This window comes from Lutra lutra, chromosome 7, assembly GCF_902655055.1.
Source record: "Lutra lutra chromosome 7, mLutLut1.2, whole genome shotgun sequence".
NCBI lineage: Eukaryota > Metazoa > Chordata > Mammalia > Carnivora > Mustelidae > Lutra > Lutra lutra.
This window is the reverse complement of record NC_062284.1, coordinates 52,555,046-52,566,092: the sequence shown is the minus strand read 5'-3', so window position 1 is coordinate 52,566,092 and position 11,047 is coordinate 52,555,046. Positions and strand designations below refer to the sequence as shown.

The following is an 11,047-nucleotide window of genomic DNA, read 5'->3' as shown; positions in this document are numbered from 1 at the left end:
CTTCACTTCTCTCTCCCTGAATTTCCTCATCTGTAAAATAGGGATGATAATAGTACTTACCTTATACTGTTGTTGTTGTGAGGATTAAGTGAGTTAATACATGGACAACAGCAGAGTATGCTGTGGCACATAATAAGTACTTAATACATTTTAAAAAATAATTATAATGATTTTTAAGACTTGATCATTCAGTTCTTTCTGAACATAAGATAGCTTGCTCTGCCAGACTGTACTCATTTGCAATGAAATAACCAAGATATAATGTTCCATGAATTCCCATGAATCTAATATCAGAGGAAGAAAAGGCATGGAAAATTGAAACCCCTTCACATATCAATTTAATAAAGATATGGGCTCTTTGAAGAGAAATTCATCTCATAATATAATTGAAATTATCAAAATGATACCAGAACCTGTATAAAATTATGTGAGTAAAAATTATTCAAATAAAGAGAATGAGCAAAAAGAACCTTAAGATAAAGGAGAAAGAAGATTTGGGAATGAAATGTAACCAGTTCTTGGGGAGTTAGAGAGCAGGTTTCATGCTCAGGTGCAGGTCTCACTCAGCAGGAGCTTCAAGATACTGAGACGTACAGACAGTTCACACCCTTTTGAATTGCCACCATTTCTTGAGACAGATAGTTATAAATAGTTCTTACCATTTGGAAGGGAGTCAGCTGGACTGGATGGTAGGACTGGGCAGAGTCCTAATTGCTTCTAATGGAAACCAGGTCTTTTGTGTACACTGGTTTTCCCAAAGGTAAACTATCACAACAGATCCAGGGAAATCAAGCAGTTCAATGTGTTGATCTGTGATTTTGTGCTCTGATACACTTTTTTTTTTTTCAAATTAGAGAATTTTAGGTTAACTTTAGATGTTCATTGTGTTATTGCAAGTTATATAAACCATTGATGGTATTAGTTGGGCACCACTATCACGTTTATGAAAACTATCACATTATACCCATAATGGTTTGTCTAACTTGGAATTTTGAGAAATAATGAATTAATACTTGAACTTATCAGGGGGAGTTCCAAAAATAGTGAAATATTAGATTGGCAAAATCTCATTTGGTATTTTAACAACTTTTTGAAGGTTTAATATGTATACTGTAAAATTTATCCAGTTAAATATATTACTCAGTAATTTAAAATAAATTTATGGAGTTGTATAACCATTATCATTATTCAGTTTTAGAATAATTCAATCTCCCTAAAATGTTCCTTGTGCCTATTTGTAGTTAATCCCCACTTCCATTCCCAGATCCAGGCAACAAGTAATTTGTTTAATGCATCCAGAGATTTACTTTAGAATCAATTCAATTTACCAAACTGAAGCTTCTTGAGTGAAGGGAGGGCTGTGTTGTCTTGAGGAAGGACACTTCTACATAGCCATAACTATTTTTTAAGTTGTTACTAAGCCATTATTTATTAGTTTTTTTAAGCTTTAGGTATTATAAGTGTGGAGTGCAGAACAAACATGGTCCCTCCCACCGCCAGCAATTTGCAAAGAATCAAGAGGCTGGTTGACATGTCGAACAATTTTCTCTATTTCTATAATACCTTTGCAGAAGGCTTTTTAGTACGTTATCAAAACTACCTTACTCACTTACTAAAGTGAGTAAGGTAGTTTTTTACTCACTTACTAAAGTGCTCTATCTTTTAAAAATTGTAAACCCTGTTAATAATATCATTTCTTTGATTTTTTTTTGTAACTAGATTGAAATTTTGGCTCTAGAATTTTCTATGTGTCTTTAAAAGTTCCTCCAGTGGGAAAGAAGGCCTCCCACTCATATCACATAGGAATAGGGAGGAATTCCTTTGACCCACAGGCCAGTTATCTTGAAGATCCCACAAGCTTCAGGCTGCTGCAGAAGACCCTTGGGATCCATTCCATCCTGGGCACAGGTCACATACATTTCAGAGTAGTCCTTACCTCCGAAGCAGCATTAAGTTGTTTTAACAACAGGCAGTTTCACAGTTTGGAGTCTTTTTCCTGTCTCAGAATCTAAACAAATCACTCTCCCTCCATTATAACAGGCCACCCAGAGCTTCCCCTCAGCATATATACACATCCAATCTGGAATTTGTTCTTCTTTCTCCAGCTTGTAAACACTTCTGCAGTTGGAGATCTTTCCTGTCTGTAGGTCATAGTTAAAGACATCCACCAAGTAGGACAGGCTGCCGATGTAATAGAAGATTTTGGGATCCAGGGATCAATCCAAACCATTGTAGATATCCACCTGCTCAAAATACTTTTCCGCTTGGTGGTCCAGAAAGAGGGAGTACAGGGACCCGTGGTGCCACCCCAGAGCTGCTGGGTGGTCTCCTCGGCCATGGTGCCAGCAAAATATCTCCCAGCAGGATCTACCTTCCCATTATTGAACCAATTGTTTTTCTGGTCTTTATCTCCTGTGGCCAGGGCAACTGCTGAGTGATCTTCCCAGTTCAGAGCACAGAACTTTGTTCCAATGGTGGTGACATAGCCTCCTCCCTGGTGAAGGGATCAGAGGTGATGGGGACATCCACAGTCACTTGCTGCACACACTTGCTGAGTGAATCCCATTGGCAAAGTTTTTTTGCAAGAATATCTATAAAGAGCAGTGAGATGGATGCCGCCTCCTGCACCGGAGACTCCCCGCACCAGCAATTCTCCCACAAAACACACTCGATCTTAATGGAAGACATTGTTAGCCGAAAGCTGTCTTGGTGTCAGTGACCCTTGGAGAACTGGCTCCACAGCCACAATTTGATACTGTATTTTTCCTATTCTTCAAAGGATAATGAGAATAATCAAAATTTTTGAGGTTATTAGACACTGATTTTGATTTTGAATTGTCACTAATTTCTGTAGAAAGAAAATGCTACTGTGGACAGTCAGAAATAGGGGTTTGTGGCAATCAGGTGGTCAATGAAATTTTGTCTGTGCCTATCTCAAAGTGTGCTGTGTGTTTTCCTAAATCTATTCTTTAGTTATGTCCATACTTTGAGATAAAAATTGGCATAAGTACACTGACAATTGGAATATTTCCATATTGGTTACCTAAGTCATGAAATGAGATCTGTTATGATTAAAAAAAAGCCAAGTGAAGCAAACTAGATCTAATTAACCTACTAAAATAATAAACCAAAGTAATATTTCACCTTAAGAAGAATTGTAGAGATTAGTACTATTATCAGTGAATTCAAAGATGGAGAGTTTTGGGGTGCCTGGGTGGCACGGTCAGTTAAATGCCCAACTCTTTGTTTCATTTCAGGTCATGATTTCAGGGTCCTGGGATGGTCAGACTCCAAGCTCAATGCAGAGTCTGCTTAAGCTTCTCTCTCCCTCTGCCCCTCCACCCTGTTCTCTCTCCCTCAAACAGGTAAGTAAGTCTTTAAAAAAAAAAACACAGAGTTTTTGTTTTATGTGTGTGTGTGTTTTTCAATTGTAAGAATACTTGATACTTGAGGCACCAGGATGACTCAGTTGGTAGAGTGTGTGATTCTTGATCTCACAGTTGTAAATTCAAGTCACTACTGGGTGTAGAGATTACTTAAAAGTAAATATTTTAGGGCACCTAGGTGGCTCAGTGGGTTAAGCCTCTGCCCTCACCTCAGGTCATGATCTTAGGATCCTGGGATCAAGCCCCCCATTGGGCTCTCTCCTCAGCAGGGAGCCTGCTTCCCCCTCTCTCTGTGCCTGCCTCTCTGCCTATTTGTGATCTCTCTCTGTCAAATAAATTAATAAAATCTTAAAAATTTTTTTCTTAAAAAAAGAATACTTGAGGGGCACCTGGGTGGCTCAGTGGGTTAAAGCCTCTGCCTTCAGCTTGGGTCATGAATCTCAGAGTCCTGGGATTGAGCCCTGCATCGGGCTCTCTGCTCAGCAGAGAGCCTGCTTCCTCCTCTTTCTCTGCCTGCCTCTCTGCCTACTTGTAATCTCTGTCTGTCAAATAAATAAATAAATAAAATCTTTAAAAAAAAAAAAAGAAGAATACTTGAGGGACCCCTGGGTGGCCCAGTCAATTAAGTGTCTGCCTTCAACTCAGATCATAATCCAGGAGTCCTGGGATGGAGTCCCACATGTAGCTCCTTGCTCAGCAGGGAGCCTGCTTTTCCCTCTGCCTCTGAGGCTTCCCCTGCTTGTATTCTATCTCTCTCTGTCAAATAAATAATTCAAATCTTAAAAACAAAACAAAACAAAAGAATACTTGGTACTTAATCTAAGAATACTTTATCTGCTTTCTTAACAGAGTTTTAAGTGTCCAGTACAATGTTGTTAACTGCAGATAGAGTGTTGTTCAGTAGATCTCTAGAGCTTAACTCTAGAACTGAAACTATCTATTGAATAACAACTCTTAATTTCCCTCTCCCTTCTAGTCCATGGAAACCATCATTCTACTTTCTGTTTTTATTATTTGATTATCTTATTTATTTTTTTTTTTCTAAATGGTTATTTATTTATTTATTTATTTGACAGACAGATCACAAGTAGGCAGAGAGGCAGCCAGAGAGAGACAGGAGAAGGAGGCAGGCTCCCTGCTGAGCAGAGAGCCCGATGCGGGGCTTGATCCCAGGACCCTGAGATCATGACCTGAGCCGAAGGCAGAGGCTTTAACCACTGAGCCACCCAGGTGCCCCTGATTATCTTATTTTTAAAAATTTTTTAAAAGATTGTATTTATTTATTAGAGCAAACATTGGGGAGAGGGGAGGAACAGAGGTAGAAGGAGAAGAGAGGGACAAGCAGACTCCCTATTGAGTGGGGAGCCTTACCTGGGGCTCAATCCTAGGATCCTGAGATCATGACCTGAGCTGAAGTTACCCATTTGGCTGACTGAGCCACACAGGAGCCCATGATTTGATTATTTTAGATACCTCAGATAAGTGAGATCATGTAGCATTTGTTCTTTGATGACTGGCTGATTTCACTTAGTGTAATGTCCTCTAGGTTCATCTGTGTTGTTGCACATGACATGATTTCCTTCCTTTTTGAGGCTCTGTGATATTTCATTGTATGTATATAAAACATTTTCTTTCTTCATTCATCCATAGAGGGACATCGGATTATTTCTGTATCTTGGCTATTGTGAACAATGCTGCAATGAATGTAAGAGTGTAGATATCTCTTGAAATGAAATAAAACTGATTCCTTTAAACATAAACTCAGAAGTGGGATTGCTATATAATAAGATAGTTCTATTTGTAATATTTTGAAGAACTTTCATACTGTTTACCAAAATGTGGTACTAATTAACATTCCCATGAACAGTGTACACGAGCTCCTTTTTCTGCACATTTATTGCCAACATTCATTCTCTCTTTTCTCTTTTATAATAACCACTGTAACATGTGAGGTGGTATCTTATTATGATTTATTTATTTATTTATTTATTTTTTTAATCTATAAACATATATTTTTATCCCCAGGGGTACAGGTCTGTGAATCGCCAGGTTTACACACTTCACAGCACTCACCATAGCACATACCCTCCCCAATATCCATAACCCCACCCCCCTCTCCTAACCCCCTCCCCCCATCAACCCTCAGTTTGTTTTGTGAGATTAAGAGTCACTTATGGTTTGTCTCCCACCCAATCCCATCTTGTTTCATTTACTCTTCTCCTACCCCCTTAACCCCCCATGTTGCATCTCCTCTCCCTCATATCAGGGAGATCATATGATAGTTGTCTTTCTCCAATTGACTTATTTCGCTAAGCATGATACCCTCTAGTTCCATCCACGTCGTCGCAAATGGCAAGATTTCATTTCTTTTGATGGCTGCATAGTATTCCATTGTGTATATATACCACATCTTCTTTATCCATTCGTCTGTTGATGGACATCTAGGTTCTTTCCATAGTTTGGCTATTGTAGACATTGCTGCTATAAACATTCGGGTGCACGTGCCCCTTCGGATCACTACGTTTGTATCTTTAGGGTAAATACCCAGCAGTGCAATTGCTGGGTCATAGGGTAGTTCTATTTTCAACCTTTTGAGGAACCTCCATGCTGTTTTCCAGAGTGGTTGCACCAGCTTGCATTCCCACCAACAGTGTAGGAGGGTTCCCCTTTCTCCGCATCCTCGCCAGCATCTGTCATTTCCTGAATTGTTCATTTTAGCCATTCTGACTGGTGTGAGGTGATATCTCATTGTGGTTTTGATTTGTATTTCCCTGATGCTGAGTGATATGGAGCACTTTTTCATGTGTCTGTTGGCCATCTGGATGTCTTCTTTGCAGAAATGTCTGTTCGTGTCATCTGCCCATTTCTTGATTGGATTATTTGTGGGTGTTGAGTTTGAAAAATTCTTTATTGATTTTGGATGCTAGCCCTTTATCTGATATGTTATTTGCATATATCTTCTCCTATTCTGTCAATTGTCTTTTGGTTTGGTTAACTGTTTCCTTTGCTGTGCAAAGCTTTTGATCTTGATGAAATCCCAATAGTTCATTTTTGCCTTTGCTTCCCTTGCTTTTGGTGCTGTTCCTAGGAAGAAGTTGCTGTGGCTGAGGTCGAAGAGGTTGCTGCCCATGTTCTCCTTGAGGATTTTGATGGATTCCTTTCTCACATTGAGGTCCTTCATCCATTTGGAGTCTATTTTCATGTGTGGTGTAAGGAAATGGTCCGGTTTCATTTTTCTGCATGTGGCTGTCCAATTTTCCCAATACCATTTGTTGAAGAGACTGTCTTTTTTCCATTGAGCATTCTTTCCTGCTTTGTTGAAGATTAGTTGACCATAGAGTTGAGGGTCTATTTCGGGGCTCTCTATTCTGTTCCATTGACCAATATATCTGTTTTTGTGCCAGTACCATATGTCTTAATGATGACAGCTTTGTAATAGAGCTTGAAATCTGGAATTGTGATGTCACCAACTTTGGCTTTCTTTTTCAACATTCCTCTGGCTATATGAGGTCCTTCCTGGTTCAATACAAATTTTAGGATTATTTTTTCCATTTCTTTGAAAAAAAATGGATGGTATTTTGATAGGGATTGCATTAAATGTGTAGATAGCTTTAGGTAGCATAGACATTTTCACAATATTTTGTTCTTCCAATCCATGAGCATTTTTCTCATGGAAATGGAACATTTTTCCATTTCTTTATGTCTTCCTCAATTTCTTACATGAGTTCATTATAGTTTTCTGAGTACAGATTCTTTGCCTCTTTGGTTAGGTTTATTCCTAGGTATGTTATGGTTTTGGGTGCAATTGTAAATGGGATTGACTCCTTAATTTCACTTTCTTCTGTCTTGTTGCTGGAGTATAGAAATGCAAATGTTTTCTGTGTATTGATTTTATATCCTGACACTTTACTGAATTCCTGTACAAGTTCTAGCAGATTTGGAGTGGAGTCTTTTGGGTTTTCCACATATAGTATCATAACATCTGCAAAGAGTGATACTTTGACTTCTTCTTTGCTGATTTGGATGCCTTTAATTTCTTTTTGTTTTCTGATTGCTGAGGCTAGGACTTCTAGTACTATGTTGAATAGCAGTGATGATAATGGGCATCCCTGCCATATTCCTGACCTTAGGGGAAAAGCTTTCAGTGTTTCTACATTGAGAATGATATTTGCAGTGGGTTTTTCATAGATGGCTTTGATGATATTGAGGTATGTGCCCTCTATGCCTACACTTTGAAGAGTTTTGATCAGGAAAGGATGCTGTACTTTGTGAAATGATTTTTCAGCATCTATTGAGAGTACCATATTGTTCTTGTTCTTTCTTTTATTAATGTATTGTATCACATTGACTGATTTGTGGATGTTGAACAAAACTTTCAGCCCTGGAATAAATCCCACTTGGTCATGGTGAAAATCCTTTTAATGTATTGTTGAATCCTATTGGCTAGTATTTTGGTGAGAATTTTTGCATCTGTGTTCATCAAGGATATTGATCTGTAATTCTCTTTTTCAATGGGATCCTTTGATGGTTTTGGGATCAAGGTGATGCTGGCCTCATAAAATGAGTTTGGAAGTTTTCTTTCCATTTCTATTTTTTGGAACAGTTTCAGGAAAAATGAATTAATTCTTCTTTAAATGTTTGGTAGAATTCCCCTGGGAAGCCGTCTGGCCCTGGGCTCTTGTTTGGAGATTTTTTTTTTAAGATTTTATTTATTTATTTGACAGAGAGAGATCACAAGCAGGCAGAGAGGCAGGTAGAGAGAGAGGAGGAAGCAGGCTCCCTGCTGAGCAGAGAGCCCGATGCAGGGCTCGATCCCAGGACCCTGAGATAATGACCTGAGCCGAAGGCAGCGGCTTAACCCACTGAGCCACTCAGACGCCCCTGTTTGGAGATTTTTGATGACTGTTTTAATCTCCTTACTGGTTATGTGTCTGTTCAGGTTTTCTATTTCTTCATGGTTCAGTTGTGGTAGTTTATATGTCTCCAGGAATGCATCCATTTCTTCCAGATTGTCAAATTTGCTGAAATATAGTTGCTCATAATAGGTTCTTATAATTGTTTGTATTTCTTTGGTGTTGGTTGTGATCTCTCTTCTTTCATTCATGATTTTATTTATTTGGGTCCTTTCTCTTTTCTTTTTGATAAGTCTGGCCAGGGGTTTATCAATCTTATTAATTCTTTCAAAGAACCAGCTCTTAGTTTCTTTGATTTGTTCTATTTTTTTTTTTTTTTTGCTTTGTTTTGGTCTCTATTTCATTGATTTCTGCTCTGATCATTGTTATTTCTCTATTCCTGCTGGGTTTAGGCTTTCTTTGCTTTTCTTTCTCCAGCTCCTTTAAGTGTAGGGTTAGGTTGTGTATTTGAGACCTTTCTTGTTTCTTGAGAAAAGCTTGTACCACTATATATTTTCCTCTCAGGACTCCCTTTGCTTTTTCCCACATATTTTGAATGGTTGTATTTTCATTATCATTTGTTTCCATGAATTTTTTCAATTCTTCTTTAATTTCCTGGTTGACCCATTCATTTTTTAGAAGGATGCTGTTTAGTTTCCATGTATTTGTATTCTTTCCAAATTTCCTCTTGTGTTTGAGTTCTAGTTTCAGAGTATTGTGGTCTGAAAATATGCAAGGAATGATCCCACTCTTTTGATACCAGTTGAGACCTGATTTATGACCCAGGATGTGATCTATTCTGGAGAATATTCTATGTGTACTGTAGAAGAATGTGTATTCTGTTATTTTGGGATGGAATGTTCTGAATATATCTGTGATGTCCATCTGGTCCAGTGTGTCATTTAAGGGCTTTATTTCCTTATTGATCTTTTGCTTGGATGATCTGTCCATTTCAGTGAGGGAAGTGCTAAAGTCCCCTACTGTTATTGTCAATGTGTTTCTTTGTTTTTGCTCTTAATTGGTTTATATAGTTGGCTCCTCCCATGTTAGGGGCATAGATATTTAAAATTGTTAGATCTTCTTGTTGGACAGACCCTTTGAGTATGATATAGTGTCCTTCCTCATCTCTTATTATAGTCTTTGTCTTAAAATCTAATTGATCTGATATAAGGATAGCCACCCCAGCTTTCTTTTGATGTTCATTAGCATGGTACCTTGTTTTCCATCCCCTCACTTTAAATCTGGAGTTGTCTTTGGGCTAAAATGAGTTTCTTGTAGGCAGCATATTGATGAATTTTTTTTTTTTTCCATTCTGATACCCTGTGTCTTTTGATTGGGGCATTTAACCCATTTACATTCAGGGTAACTATTAAGAGATATGAATTTAGTGCCATTATATTGCCTGTAAGGTGACTGCTACCGTATATTGTCTCTGTTCCTTTCTGATCTACTACATTTAGGCTCTCTCTTTGCTTAGAGGACACTTTTCAATATTTCCTGTAGAGCTGGTTTGGCATTTGCAAATTCTTTTAGTTTTTGTTTGTCCTGGAAGCTTTTTCTCTCTCCTTTTATTTTCAATGATATCCTAGCTGGGATATAGTATTCTTGGCTGTATGTTTTTCTTGTTTAGTGCTCTGAATATATCATGCCAGTCCTTTCTGGTCTGCCAGGTCTCTGTGGATAAGTCTGCTGCCAATCTAATATTTTTACCATTGTATGTTACAGACTTCTTTTCCTGGGCTGCTTTCAGGATTTTCTCTTTGTTGCTAAGACTTGTAAATTTTACTATTAGGTGATGGGGTGTGGACGTATTCTTATTGATTTTGAGGGGGGTTCTCTGTGCCTCCTTGATTTTGATGCTTGTTCCCTTTGCCATATTAGGGAAATTCTCTCCAATAATTCTCTCCAATATACCTTCTGCTCCCCTCTCTCTTTCTTCTTCTTCTGGAATCCCAATTTTTCTAATGTTGTTTTGTCTTATGATGTCACTTATCTTTCAAATTCTCCCCTCGTTGTCCAGTATTTGTTTTTCTCTCTTTTGCTCAGCTTCTTTATTCTCTGTCATTTGGTCATCTATATCACTAATTCTTTCTTCTGCCTCATTTATCCTAGCAGTAAGAGCCTCCATTTTTTATTGCACCTCATTAATAGCTTTTTTGATTTCAACTTGGTTTGATTTTAGTTCTTTTATTTCTCCAGAACGTGATTTTATTTCTCCAGAAAGGGATTCTCTAATATTTTCCATGTCTTTTTCAAGCCCGGCTAGCACATTGAGTATTATCATTCTGAACTCTAAATCTGACATATTACCAGTGTCTGTATTGATTAGGTCCCTAGCCTTCGGTACTGCCTCTTGTTCTTTTTTTTTTTTTTTTTGTGGTGAGTTTTTCCATTTTATCATTTTGTCCTTTCAGAAAGTGGTCGATTTTCTTTTTCTAGAATTGCTGCTCTTCTTCTCTTCGATCTCCTGTTAGACTTGTTGGTGTTCACAATGTTTTGATAAGCTATCTAGCTGATCTCCTGCTACCTGATGTCATCTGAGCCTTCTACTTCTTTGCCATCTTGGCTCCTCAATTCAAATCATTATTTTAAAGGTGCCTGAAGGAACAATCAGGCATAGAAACCACTGCGGGAACCAGCACCTGGAAGGAAAACATCAAGCATAGTCTCTGGATTGCTGGAGGTTCAGTGAGAGCTACTCTTGAGAGTTATATACTCCAAGGGCACTCAATCAAAGAAGAAATCCCAACATACTGTGAGATTTACCTC

General features: G+C 38.2%; 1 pseudogene; it reads right to left on the bottom strand.

The window, feature by feature from the left end:
- Positions 1-1,758: 1,758 nt before the first annotated feature.
- Positions 1,759-2,688, bottom strand: LOC125105311 (regucalcin-like; annotated as a pseudogene).
- Between the last annotated feature and the right edge of the window lie 8,359 nt (positions 2,689-11,047).